At 41.8% G+C, this 15,224-nt stretch overlaps 1 pseudogene; it reads right to left on the bottom strand.

Moving 5' to 3' along the window:
• Positions 1–15,224, bottom strand: part of LOC140725077 (adenosine deaminase-like) — a 63,062-nt pseudogene that overhangs the window by 20,319 nt on the left and 27,519 nt on the right.

The raw sequence follows: 15,224 nt of genomic DNA, 5'->3' as shown, positions 1-15,224 counted from the left end.
ATTTTATTTTTTTTCTATGCTGTGCTCTCTTATCAATTCTTATCAGTATACAGCACTCTAATGCAATGTAGCTAATTTGAAAACCAAAGAACTTTTACCATATATGCATTTTCAAATGAACAAAGTAAAATTCATGGAAGAACTTGCTCAATTTCATATATTTTGCCATAAAACAGGAAATAATGACAGCCCACTGTGATAAGGTTAAATTCCTTTTATGAGCTAACAATTATTGAAATGATCTGGAACTAATTTGCTCTTATTAGAGCCCTACTCTCTCATGGCCTTTTTTAGTGTACTGTTCACCACCACGCTTCACAACGTCATCCTTGCACTCCAGAGAGATGACAGAGTGGGATAATTATCTTCCACCATTTCTTATGGAGAAGTTGCTCCTCATGCAATTGATAAAAGCTAGTGCCTCTTCAGTTACTGATGTAACATTAAAGGTTTGAATATCCCCAAGAAACAAATTTTCATTACATCAGATTAATCCTTCTGATGATGTTGTTTCTTTATACTAGGAAATAACGTTAGTCAATATCCCAAGAGTTTGCACCTTTCATTAATTTGAACATAACTTGAACTATTAGGATCAAAGTATAAATGTATCCCTTATTTACGTATCCTGAAAGAACAAGGAATAATTATTTTTTTTTGTTTTCTTTACGTGGAATTGGGAAGGGACAGCATTTGACAAAGTTTGATAGGTTTTTGATGAGTAAGGGCATCAATGGTTATGGGGATAAGGCAAAAGAATAGGGTTGAGAGATATAATAAATCAGCTATGATGGAATAGCAGGGCAGACTTGAAGGGCTGAATGGCCTAATTCTGCCCCTCTGTCTGATAGTCTAGTTATCTTAGGATAAAGTGTGATATGAGAATATACTTACGCAATCACAGGCATATAGTAAGTGAACTATAACAAAACGTCTCTAAGAGTTGATGGTTTGCTGCAGGATATGAGTTTCTGAAGCTCATGTTCATTTTCTGCTGGCAACTGGATTTCCCTTTTCCTGAAGTAAAGAAATTTCATTATATTTTACAATTAAAGTGTTTTTATTTCTCTAAGTTTCAACAATTTTCATGTAAAGACATAACAATGTGATTCAAAAATAGGCAAAAGCAAATCAATTTTAGGCCAGGTCAAAAAAGATATATCAGATGAACAAAAATAAAATCTTAGAGGATTTTTAAAAGTGGAGGCAGCAGCGAACAAGGCAGAAATGAATCATAAAATCATGAAAAATACAGATTTGAGTTTTGTCAGTGAACACTTTACCGAAAAAGGAAGAGGTGGAAACTGGTATATCAAATGGAGGCACAAGAGACCGCAGAAACTGGAATCTGGAGTAATAAACAATTTGCTGGAGGGACTTAGCATGTCGAATCTTTGGGAGGAAAGGAACTGCGGGCATTTTGAATTGAAACCCTACATCAGGTGGGGTGATTGCAATAAAGAGAATTGGGGGCTGAGAAAGGAGCCCACGATGATTGGTGGACTGGGGAGGAGAGTAAGGTAATAAACAGGTTGCCCCAGGAAGAGTTGGGAACAGGAGTGGAGTTGAGATTGGGGTAGGTGAATCATAGATGGAGGCAAAGAGAGACAAGAAAGGAAAACAGATGAAGCAAAGCCTTTCATTATTAACAAATAAAAGTTCACAATATAACTCTTCATTACTTTCCTATCTTCAACGGAACTAGTCTTAGCATCTCCAAAATCCCCTTGTCATTATTGTAATGAATTTAAATGTAATTTTAATATCCTCTCTATAAAGAAACATCCAAAACTGCTCATTAGCTTTAATTACTTATTATTCATATTCTTTTTACAATATTCTTTATTCTCATGGTCTCTATTCCAATTCATGAATTCTAATATGTTGTTAACATTTTAAAAGCTTTTTCTCTCTGCACATACAATTGTGCACATAAGTTCAGATTCTATCCTATTTGTCCACTTGTTCATACCACTGGACCGGGAACTCTGAGGTCGAGATCATGGAACTGCCCCAGTGCAATGGCTTTTCCACTGTAAAAACTTTCCCACACAGGTCTTCTGTCATTGTCGGACACAATGGACAACCGCCACCACCACCCTTTTTGTCCACATCAATCATTTCAATTGAATTTCCAGATACTGTAACAACGCACATATCCATGGTAAACTGAATCAGCCAACCTTTACTGGACTGAACGCTCATTAACACCTCTACTTCCTCAGCAGATTAAAGAAATTTGGCATGTCCTCATTAATCCTTAACAACTTTTTCCAATTTTTTCTGGGTGTACCATGGCTTGGTATGGGACTGCTCTGCCCACGACTGCAAGAAACTGCAGAATGGTGAACACAGTTCAGCACATCAGGGAAACCAGCTTCCCCTCAATGGATTCTGTAAGTATTTCTTGCTGCGTGTTCAAATACACCACCCACCCCAGACATTTTCTCTTCCCTACGCTCTACTGGTAGAAGATACAAAGGTCTGAAGCTTATATCACCAGGCTCAAGGATAGCTTCTACCTCTGCTGTTAAAAGACTATAGAATGGTTCCCTGGTATGAAAAGTTGGATAAGACTTCACAATCCACCTCATTATGATCTTGTAACTTACTGTCAACCTGCATTGCACCTTGTCTGTAGCTACTATGCTCCATTCTGATATAGTTTTACCTTGTACCACCTCAGAGTACTGTGTAATAAATTGATCTGTATGAATAGCATGCGAGACTAGCTTTTCACTATACCGTAGTATGTGTAACAGAAATAAAGGAATTCCAGTTAGTAATGGAAGCAGGCAGTTGGGTAGAGTTCAGGAGGCTTTCAGATAGACTCATCAATATAAAGGAAATGGAGGGATCGATATGGGTGATTCACAGGAAAAGAACTTTTAGCATAACTTGGCGTGAAGACTGGTACAACATCATGGACCAGATGGCCTATCCAGTGTTGTACTGTTCCATATTCTATGTTTACAATTCATTTCAATTCTCTGAAAAGTGTTCCCTTTTACCTTATGGGAAAAATTGCCTTATATTCTATATTCTTCTATTTGTTGATTCAGCTGTTAATTTATTTTTCTAAGAAGATATTGTGGGTGAAAGGTCAAAACTTCTCTCCATTCAAGCTGTTGTACTCACTGAGTGTTTGCAGAAATTTGTGCTTTCTTTCTTTATTGAAATTTTTTGCAAACTGCTGACCCCCTTGCCCTAGTCAAAAGGTTTTGGATTGAAGTCCCACTCAGAGGTTTAAGACATAACCTGGCACGTTGGACAATGAAATGTAAAATCTCAACCTTGACTTCAAACATTGCTGTGATCTTATTTCATTATCCCTCCAAGTACCTCACCCAATCCTCCCCTTGACAGTGTATTTGTGTGAACTCTCTTCTTCTCCAGATACTGCTTACTTCCTACTTCCACCATCAGAGTCTGCTCCTTTATGTGAAAACCACTTTCCCTGGCTACCGAGCTTCTCACTTCAGATATCCATTAAAAACCAATCTAGATCTCCACATCACTGTCCATATTTTTTTTCCTCTTTACTTCCTCCTTTTCTGCTTGGTTTCCACCTTAGAGCTTGTTTTACAGTGGGAAGCACACTCTGAATGGAATCGTCGTATCCTGTGCCTGCCTAAAATCTTTAACTTCTTAGAGCATTTTTTTCCAGTGGAAGACGCTAATGGAAAACTCTTCATGTCATGTCACTGCATCACTTCTTAGAAATTTATACAGCATATTGGCGTATGGCTAAGTACAGCTCCAACACCATACACAAGTTTGCTGATGTAACACTGCTGTTGCGGGCTGCATCTAATGAGGAGATGAATACAGGAGGGAGATAGAAAACGTGGCTGAATAGTGTAATAACAACCTCTCACTCAATGGCAATAAGACAAGGAACTGATTGTGGCCTTCAGGAAAGGAAAAACCAAAGGTACATGAGCCAGTAATCAATCGCGGATCAGAGGCGGAGATGGTCAGTAGCTTTAAATTCCTAGGTGTCACTATCTCAGAAGACCTGTGTTGAACCCATCATACAAATAAAATTGCAAAGAAAACACAGCAGTGCCTCTACCTCCTCAGGAGTCTGCGGAGATTCACCATGTCATCAAAATCCTTTGGCAAACTTCTGTATGGTGGAAAGTGTGCTGACTGGCTGCTTTACAGCCTGGTATGAGAACACCAATGCCTTTGAGCTGAAAATCCTACAGAAGGTAGTGGATTTGGTTCAGTACATCATGGCCAAAACCCTCCCTACCACTGAGCACATCTACATGAAACGTTGTCGCAGAAAAGCAGCATCCATTATCAAAGAACCTCACTGCCCAGTCCATGCTCTTTTCTCGCTGCTGCCTTCAAGTAGAAGGTACAAGTTCCTCAGGACTCACACCACCAGGTTCAAGAATAGTTACTACCCCTCAACCATAGGCTCTTGAACAATACTCATTTAAGGACTCTTTGATCTTGTTATTTTATGCTTGTTATTTATTCCCACAGTACTTATAAAATGTATTCATCCCCCTTGAAAGTTTTCATGTTTTATTGTTTTACAACATTGATTTAACTTGGCTTTTTATGACACTGATCAACAGAAAAAGACTCTTCCGTGTCAAAGTGAAACAGATCTCTACAAAGTGATCTCAATTAATTACAAATATAAAACACAAAATAATTGTTTGCATAAGTATTCACTCCCTTTAATATGACACACCTAATCATCACTCAACAAGAATTGGAAAGAAATGGCACAGCTGTAAATCTGCCTAGAGTAGGCCATCCTCAAAAACTAAGTGACCATGCAAGAAAGGGGACTGGTACAGGAACTGTACTACCCTCAATCACAGGGCACTGCAGAAAGTGGTGCAGACAGCCCCGCACATCTGTGGATGTGAACTTTCCTCTATTAAGGATATTTACACATAAAAAGGGCCCAGAGGATCATCAGTGACTCCAGCCACCCGAACCACAATCTGTTTCAGCTGCAACCGTCATGGAAACGGTACCATTAAGACCAGGACCGTAAGGCTCCAGGTCAGCTTCTTTCACCAGGTATCAGATTTATTAATACACCTTGATATGACTGCATATCTGAACGTACATTGTGTATCTGTCTGTACGAAACAATTATGTATACAATCTTAGTGTTTGGGCAATATCCTCCCACATTTCCCCTCTTCATTGCTTGTACATTGTGACAGAGTCACAACATAAAGGTTTTTACTCCCTTGGATGTATGACATAAAATAAATACAAATGCAAGTATATAATGTATAGTAAGTAAAAAGAACAGTAGTGCAGATTATTATCTAAATGGGGAGAACATTCAAACAACAGCAGTGCAGAGGAACTTAGAAGTTCTTGTGCAAGACTCTCAGAAGGTTCATTTATAGGTTGAGTCTGTGGTAAAGAAGGTAAATGCAATGTTGGCATTTATTTCAAGGAATATAAAATACAAAAGCAAGGAGATAATGCTGAGGCTTTATAAAATGCTCGTCAGGCCACACTTGGATTATTGTCAACAATTTTCGGCCCCTTATCTCAGAAAGGATGTTTTGTTATTGGAAAGAGTCCAGAGAAGGTTCACGAGAATGATTCCAGGAATGAAGGGATTAACCTATGAGCGTTTGGCAACTTTGGGACAGTACGCACTGGAATTTAGAAGAATGGGTGCGGATCTCATTGAAATCAACAGAATGTTGAAGGGACTGGATAGGGTGGATGTGGAGAGGATGTTTCCTCTGGTGGGGATATCCGGAACTAGAGGGCCAGCCTCAGAATTGAGGGGCGACCTTTTAGAATGAAGGAAGAATTTTTTTTAGCCAAAGAGTGCTGAATCGGTGGAATCGTCTCTATTTCCTGAGGAGGCTGAGGTCCTTTAGCATCTGCCGGACGATGCTGAGGATGTTCTACGAGGCTGTGGTGGCAAGTGCTACCACGTTTGGGGCAGCAGGCTGAGGGTAGCAGACACCAACAGAATCAACAAACTCATTCGTAAGGCCAATGATGTTGTGGGGGTGGAACTGGACTCTCTGACGGTGGTGCCTGAAAGAGGATGCTGTCCAAGTTGTATGGCATCTTGGACAATGACTCCCATCCACTCCATAATGTACTAGTTAGGCACAGGAGTACATTCAGCCAGAGATTCATTCCATCGAGATGTAACACTGAGTGTCATAAGAAGTCATTCCTACCTGTGGCCATCAAACTTTACAACTCCTCCCTAGGAGTGTCAGACACCCTGAGCCAATAGGCTGGTCCTGGACTTACTTCCACTGGGCATGATTAACTTATTATTATTTAATTATTTATGGTTTTATATTGCTATATTTCTTCACTATTCTTGGTTGGTGCGGCTGTAACGAAACCCAATTTCCCTCAGGATCAATGAAGTATGTCTGTCTGTCAGTCTGTCTGTCTGAATGCTCTGCCACAAATGGCGGTGGAGACCAAGTTCATGGGTATAATGAAGGCAGAAGTTGATCATTTCCTGATCGGTCAGGGCAGCAGAAGATATGGCGAGAAGGCAGGTGTATGGAATTGAGTGGGATCTGGGATCAGTCATGGTGGAATGGCGGAGCAGACTTGATGGGCTGAATGGCCTAATACTTCTCCTATGTCTTATGGTCTTATAGTCTATGCTCTTTTTGGCCATCAGACTAAACGCTATGTTTGGCATAAGTCAAACACTGCACATCATCAAAAACGTACCATCCCTATCACAAAGCATGGTGGTGACTGCATCATGCTGTGGGGATGTTTCACTGCAGCAGGCCCTGGAAGGCTTGTGAAGGTAGAGGGTAAAAAGAATGCAGCAAAATACAGGGAAATCTTGGAGGAAAACCTAATGCAGTGTGCAGGAGAATTGTACTTTGGGAGAAGATTTGAGTTCCAGCAAGACAATGACCCCAAGCATAAAGCCAAAGCTACACAGGAATGGCTAAAAATGACAAAGTTAATGTCCTTGGGTGGCCAGGTCAGAGTCCAGACCTCAATCTAATTGAGAATTTGTGGCTGTACTTGAAAAGGGCTGTTCACTCACAATTCCCATGCAATCTGACAGAGCTTGAGCAGTTTTGTAAAGAATTATGGGAAAAATTGTAGTGTCCAGATGTGCAAAGATGATGGAGACCCATCCACAGAGACTCAAGGATGTAATTGCTGCCAAAGGTGTACCTACTAAATACTGACTTGAAGAGGGTGAGTAATTATGCAATCAATTATTTTGTAGTTAATAATTGTAACAAATTTAGACCAATTTGTGGAAATTTATTTTCACTTTAACACAAAAGCGTCTTTTCTGTTGATCACTGTTAAAAAAGGCTAATTAAATCCACTGCGATTCAATGTTGTAAAACAATAAAACATGAAAACTTCTGGAATGACTTGCTGAAAGTAAAACAGAATTGGCTAAAACAAGGAGAAACAATGTTTATTAAACTATTTATTTATCTATTGTTTAATTGATTGACATCCAGCACAGAAAAGGTCCTGCTGGCCCTTTGAGCCACACTGCCCAGTAAACCCCGATTTAATCGTAGCCTAATCACAAGACAACTTACAATGACCATTAACCTACAACTGGTAGTTCATTGGACTGTGGTGGGAAAGTGGCATGCGGAGGAAACCCACACAGTCATGGGGAGAACATGCAAACTCCTTACAGGCAGCAGCGGGAATTGAACCTGCATCACTGGAACTGTAAAGTGTTGTGGTAACCACTACGTTATCATTTATTTTCAGAAAAGAAACATATACTACAGAGAGAGGACTTTTGTAAAGACAATCTTCTGCTCTGATCCAAGGTCAGTTCACAGGCTGATCAGCAGCTGCGAACAGTTTGAGCTGGCGTCAGGGGCCAGGGTCAACCGCACGAAGAGCGAAGCCATGTTCTTCAGCAACTGGCCCGACCGATCCAGTGTCCCCTTCACCATCAGGTCTGATCCCGTGAAGGTGTTGGGGATCTGGTTCATAGGGGCCGAGCTGTGCAACAAGAACTGGCAGGAGCAGACTGCCAAAGTGAAAAAGAAACTGGGACTGTGGGGAGGGCGCTCCCTATCGATAGCGGGCAAGAACCTGGTCATCAGGTGTGAGGTGCTCTCAGGGCTGCTGTACTTGGCGCAGGTGTGGCCAGTACCCCGCTCCTACAGCTCGGAAATCACCCGAGCCGTCTTCAGATTCGTCTGGGGATCCAAGATAGATCGGGTCAGATGGGCCACCATGCACAAGTCCCTGGACAATGGGGGCAAAAACATTCCCAACCTCGCCCTCACCCTGATGGCCTGCTTCATGTGTGGCTGCATCAGGTTGTGTGTGGATCCCAGGTATGTAGGCACCAAGTTACCACTATGTGCTCAGGTTCTACCTGTTGCCCTGGCTATGAAGGATGGGTCTGGCCCCACTCTCACGCAATGCCCCAGTCAGCTGGTCGTTGCCACCATACCTGTCCTTCATAGAAAAGTTCTTCCAGGTCAACGCCTTTGACCACAGGGCCATCAGACACTGCAGGAGAAGGACATGATGGACACAGTGGGGTGGTTCCCTGAGCAGACTGTCCAGTTCATCTGGCAAAATGCCTCATCACCAGAGCTCACCAACAGGCACCAAGACCTCGCCTGGCTGGCGGTGAGAGGGGCCCTCCCAGTCCAATCCCTCCTGTACACCTGGGATGTCGTCTCCACACCCCGCTGCCCACGGGAGGACTGCAGTGAGGAGGAGTCAGTGACCCACCTCTTTGCACACTGTGGGTTCATGGAGAAGGTGTGGAGGAGGATGGAAGGGACAGTGTCGAGATTCATCCCCAGCAACTGCGTAACAGAGGACTCTCTGATCTATGGTCTGTTCCCGGGGATGCACATGGAGACCAACATCCGGTGCTGCTGGCAGATCATCAACTCAGTGAAAGACGCTCTTTGGTCGGCCCGAAACTTGATGGTCTACCAGCACACGGAGATGTCCGTGGGGGAATGCTGCCGACTGGCACATTCTTGGCTGCAGGAGTACGTGCTGAGGGATGCACTGAAACTTGGTGCAGCCACCGCAAGGGCCCAGTGGGGAAGGACCACAGTTTAGGGTTCTTCTCCCTTGGGAGTTGAGGGGTATAGGGGTGGGGTGTTTACCCCTCAACAAGGGTATGTAAATATGAAATAGAGTGCCACCTGGGTGGCTAAAAGTGTGGAAATGTAAAGACCGTAACGGAAACATTTGTAAAGGATTGAGAATCATTGAATGGTTTATTGTACATAATTTTATTTTTGAATAAAGTGTATTTTGTTTAATAAAATAAATCTGTAGGCACACTCCAATGGCTGGGTAGAGACTGTTTTTGCACAGGAGCAAAGGAGTCTGAAAGAAATTCTCTGAGTGGAAAGCCATGACAGATGTATCATTTTAAATTTTATTTCTTTCTAAATGGATTATGTAGGGGTGTAACAGATTAATAACATAATACAATGGATTGGACAGCAGCTGCAGAATTGAAAGGAACCATTAGCAAGAACGCCCAGCAGCAAGGAACAAAGGCTGGAGCAGGAAACGCTAACAGGAGAGACAAAAACAGCATTCAGTGAACGACTAAGCAAAAGACATCGGTAGTAGAGCTGAGGAAGGAAAAGATGAAGATAGGAAACTAACAGAGTGTAGGAGAGAAACAAAAGCAGAGGTGTTAAGAAATAACAATGAACAAACTGGAAATAGATCAATATAAAGCGAAATCGGGTGGCAGCATTCAGTCTACCAGAGACTCAGTGGATTAATTTGTTAGCCAGGAACACATGTACATATTTTCAGACAGTTGTTTAAGAATATAAATTTACTTTACAAATATTAAGAAATTTATTGTATGTTAATAAAGGAAGTATTACTGTTTCTGGAAATGCCTCTGAAATCGCTCTTCCAGGATGGTGTTTAATAGTAAAAGGAAGGGCAAAGCATAGATGGATTTGAAAGAGGAAGTAAAGGACAAAGAGACTCTTGTCTTTTTAGGGATCCCTGATCCCTAGACCCTATTGTTTAGAAATCATTCTAATACGCATATTTCTATTGTTGCCTGTCTTCACACAAGGACGTACATATTGCCTAATTGTCGGCAAAACTCAGAGAGTACTTGAAACGGTCTGTCACTAGCTGAGCAACTCTGGTAAAACTAGCAAATCAAGTGTGTACTCAGAAATCCCCATGGGAGAAAATGTTGTTGATATTGCAAGCCAAAAGGGATAACATATAGCTGACATCAGGAAAGCTGAAGGGAAGTGGCTACAAGTGGCCCTATACAGCAAGCAGAGAAAGTACGTGTTATGCAGGAAAGTCACTGTTCAATTTATTCTGATCATTATTTTCAAACTTTAATGCTTGTAGGTGACTGACTTTGAATACATTTGACTAATAGGAATAGAAGAACTTCTGCTAATTGTTAGATAATTTCATTTTTAAGACAAAATGGGTTTGTAATTAGCTTGTTGAAGTTCTGCTAAAAGAGGAAAATAGTGGCCAAGCCACATCACCTGAGACTGAACAGTTATCATGACATATTGGCAAACAGCTATGAAAACCACCACCCTTGCAGAGCGTTCCATGAACTCACCACTCTCTTAACACAGAGTGGTGGGTGCACAAAATGCTCTGCAAGAGGTGGCGGCAGAGGCAGATACATTTGGGGCATTTAAGAAAATCATAGATAGGCACATGGAAGATAGAAATATTGAGAGATATGTAGGAGGGAAGGTTTGAATTGATCTTAAGAGTAGGTTAAAAAGTCAACACAACATTGTGGGCTGAAGGGCCTGTACTGTGCTGTAGTACATGCTATGTTCTATGTAAAAATTAGCCACAGAAAATTAGCAATTTCCTTTAATTATTCCTGCCCAGAGGGTTACAGAGTAGTACAAATCATTCAACTTTTGGTTTTACTGACATTCGAAAGGTATAATCATAATTTTAATGATCTTGCTCTCTAATTTTCTGTCTGGGGCACGTGGCCACTCGTATCAGAGGCAGAGTGGTTAAGCTATCCTTGGACACGTGGAAGATTCAAATCTACAAAACCAGCTGGGCTAGTCATTCAGTCTGACCTCACACGTTAGTGATTATTTGCCAAGAATAGGTATACTGCCCACTTGCAAGGTCCATTATTTGGTGACTGAATAATTCATGTATATGTCAGTCCAGGGAAATAAAGTAATAGAGCGCCAATATTCCCTTCTTACTGCTTTGCAGGGATACATCCAAAACATCCCCCAGACTCATTAAGATTCAAAGATTCAAGATTCAAAGCACATTTATTATGAAAGGACATATACAGCTAGAATTTTGTCTGCTTACAGGCAGCCACAAAGCAAGAAACCCAAATAACCCATTTTAAAAATAAAGACCAAAAACCACTGTGCAGAGAAAGAGAGGGAAAAAAATCACGAATCATTCACACAATAGCAAGCCACCAAAATTCTGAACCAAACTGAGCCCCAGATTCACTCCCAGCGCAGCCATAGTAGGCCCAAGCCTAGGTCCCATCTCATCACATCAGTGGGCCAGATTGCAGAGCAGCCGGATCAGTTCACAGCCTCATTGCCATGGAGAAAGGAAAGAACATTCACAGGAGAGTGAGCAAAATCAGCTTGACCCTCACCTTCATTCTCAACACTTGGGCTTCCAGCTATCTGTACCCTCTTAAGTGACTAACAATAACCTTCCTACTTTGCCATCCAAGTAGTCAAGCCAAATTTCTGGAGGGCCATAACAGGAGTATCATTGATCATCATCTATTTAGTGATAACTCTACTCTGGTGGTCAGCAGTGGAGAACCTTGGCAGCAGCCAGCAAAGCTTCTACCCACGCAGCAGGGATGGCATTGTTAGTCACCCGAGGCCGGAGACCAACCATTGTGAAGAGCCAAGAAGCCTGGATTCCAGACGCCCAGTGAAAACATCTATAGCCAGTCCCAAGTGTGATAGATTGTGAACGGTAGCTGGAGCCTAAATATTGCATAATTAACTGTGTTGTGACTGAGTGAGTGGGAGAACTCACATTTTCACCTGGATCCAATGTATTTTTGACTGCCTTGAAAACACCCGGGTAAACACACTTTAAGGGGTATTGGTTGAAGTGCTCAGAAAAAGTAGTATTATTTGTTACTCATTCATTATGCACATATATAAAAAAGAGGTATTATTACTTACTTGGCATAGTTCAAAATCCTTTTAAGTCTTATGGCTCCATCCAGATGGACATAAAGTTCAACCTGGAATTAGGATTGAAATTACATAATGCTTATCAAATCAGGAATTAAAATATTTTACTTTATTTTTGCAAAACATAAACCAGCACCCCATGGCACAATCCACATTAATGATTTCGAATAAGCATTTTTAAAACATAGAAAACCTACAGCACAATACACACCCTTTGGCCCACAATGCTGCGCCGAACATGTACATACTTTAGAAATTACCTAGGGTTACCTATAGCCCTCTACTTTTCTAAGCTCCATATACCTATCCTGCGGCTGGTAGCACAGTGACATCAGTGCCGGACTCCGGAGCGGAGGTTCCCAAGTTCAAATCCAGTTGGGCCGCTCCCGGACACGCTTTCCATCCATGCCGGGTTGAGTGTCAAGCTCACAACTCGGCCTCGTAAAAAAATAAACACTGCGCTGTGAGAAGGACATGGGGGACCACTCACAGAATCTTTCCTCCAAGACAACCAGTTTGAAAAAAAAAAGTGGTCGCCGAGACTCTGGCAGAGTATGGCACACAAAATAAATGTATCCAAGAGTCTCTTAAAAGACCCTATTGCATCCGCCTCCTCCACCGTCGTCGGCAGCCCATTCCACCACTCATCACTCTCTGCGTAAAATACTTACCCCAGACATCCCCTCTGTATCTACTTCCAAGTACCTTAAAACTGTGCCTTTTTTGGGAACTTGATTGAACAGCTTTTTTTAATATAGGGTACATCCACTATTAAACAGTTTTTATAATAGCCATCAAATGCTTAATTCCAATAATAAAACTGGATTAGTTGAGGAAATAGTGTAGTGCTGTAGGTAAGCCATACCGCACCAGCAATCGGGGATCAATTCCAGACTCTGTCTGAAAGGCGATTGCACTTTCTCCCTGTGGGTTTCCTCCAGGTGCTCCGGTTGCCTCCCACATTCCAAAGACATACAGGTTAGTAAGGGTCATAAGTTGTGGGCATGCAACGTTGGTGCCAAAAGCGTGGTGACACTTGCCCCCAGCACATGCTCGGACTCTACTCCTGGGTTTCCTCCAAGAGCTCCGGTTTCCTCCCTCATTCCAAACATGCACAGGTTAACAGGTGAACTGGTCACATGGTTGTAGTTGGGTCTCATGAGCTCATTGGGACAGAAGGGTCTGTTACTGTGCTGTATATCTAAATCTCTAAAAGATATTTCTAGGTAAATATCAAAATAAAACAAACCATTCAGCACATATCTCAACTGGCGAGACAGACGATTGTTGATTAGAGCTGAAGCAAAGAACTGAGCCTGCTGTTGGGAGTTGCTCTCAGGCAGGAAGAGGGGTAGAGATATCCAGAAGTGGTGAAGATGACAGAGGTAGTGAACAGGAGATGGTATGGGGAGTTGTATGGAGGAAGGTGAATGGCAGTTTTCTGGAAAATGGAAAAGTAAGTGGTAAATTGAGGATTGTAGTGGCCTATCTCCAGTGACTGGGGTGTATGGGGTGTCCGGGGGGGTAGCACCTTTGGTGAAGGGGCTCATTGTAGCCATTCTGGGGCAGCTGACTTACCTTTGGTCCCCACTGGACACTCAGATCTCATCTGTGCCTCCAAGTAGCCGTTTGCATGTGACAGTGGCCACACCCCAGAACACCACTTCAATGGGCAGGCTAAACCAGGCGAGGGTAGCCAGCAGCCTCATGCCTTGGTGAGATAGGGAAATGTCTGTCCTACCATATGAAGTCAACTTTAGCAGACTGGGCAGAAGAGATCTACAGTGAGATCCAATGGCTAGGAAGGCAGTACTGAAACACACCCTGGAGAGCAAAGGCAGAGGAGACGTCATGTTCATCCACTGCAAGGAAGACCCCAGTTTGTGATACTTGTTTGTACCAATGGTCACAGACGTCTGAGGCCGAGTGAGTGGAACTGCCCCAGTGCACAGCTTTTCCACTTGTTTAGGTTTCCTGTCATCGACAGACAGCATGTACAACCACCTAAATATCTCCAGTGATGAAAGCAGTAGACAGGATTTAAATAAAAGGAAGGAGAGGAAGAGTTTAGATTAACAAAGGATTTGAAAAAAGCATGAGGAGATATTGCAGGTGGAAGACCTTTAAGAGATGGAGTACTCTTAGTGTTTTGTAAAGTAGTAAGCAACGTGAGAATGCTTTAGGGTTAAAAGTAGCACCAAGGAATTATATTGAATGACAGTGGCTTTGGGAGTAATCACAGGACAGCCTCTAGATACATCCTTGGACCAAGTTCAAATTAATTTAGACAGAGTTGAAAGTTGTCAATGCTGAACATTTAGAAGGGTTTTGTGCTGGAGTAATAACAGGTAAATTTGATGGAAAAAATGTCACCAATTAGGGTAATTTCGATTATATGAGTTATATGGTTTAGATGTTTTCAGTACAAAAATTTGGTCATGTAGCAGCTGTGTGTAGGGATAAAAAGTGGTGTTATAGACGTGCTGGAGAACATAATTATGGTAACTGGGACAAAGACATTAGGCCAAAATGTAGCAATTGTGGAGGGGAACATAGTTCTGCATATGTAGGGTGTTCTGGAGATAAAGTTATGGAACTGCAGCGTGTTCAGGTAAATATGGGCATATCATATGCAGAGGCTCTTAAGAGAGTACAGAAAACTGTGTCAATGGGACCTATTAATATCCGAAATGGAAAAATATTGAAGTCAGTGTGAAAGTGCATGATTTTATAACAAAGGATTTGTTGATAAATATTGTTTTCTTTTTTTTTTGACAGATGTGGTAAATTATACAGCACAAACTAAAAGTAGGACAGAAAATAAAATTAAAATTATATTAAAAGCTACAGAAAAAAACATCTAGAGATAAAAGACTTAACATCTATAAGTTATTAATGGTGTTCTACAAGGCAGGATAATTAATATTCAGACTTCAAAGAAGGGTTATTAATGCTTTTTCTCTCCTTTTTTTTCCTGAATCTTAAAATGGAATGCTAGAAGTTTGTTAGATAATACTCTGGAGAATTTTTTGCTCTTCGTAC

The sequence above is a fragment of the Hemitrygon akajei genome, chromosome 1 (assembly GCF_048418815.1).
Source record: "Hemitrygon akajei chromosome 1, sHemAka1.3, whole genome shotgun sequence".
Classification (NCBI taxonomy): Eukaryota; Metazoa; Chordata; class Chondrichthyes; order Myliobatiformes; family Dasyatidae; genus Hemitrygon; species Hemitrygon akajei.
Note: the sequence above shows the minus strand (reverse complement) of the source record. Positions and strands in the feature narration are given on the sequence as shown.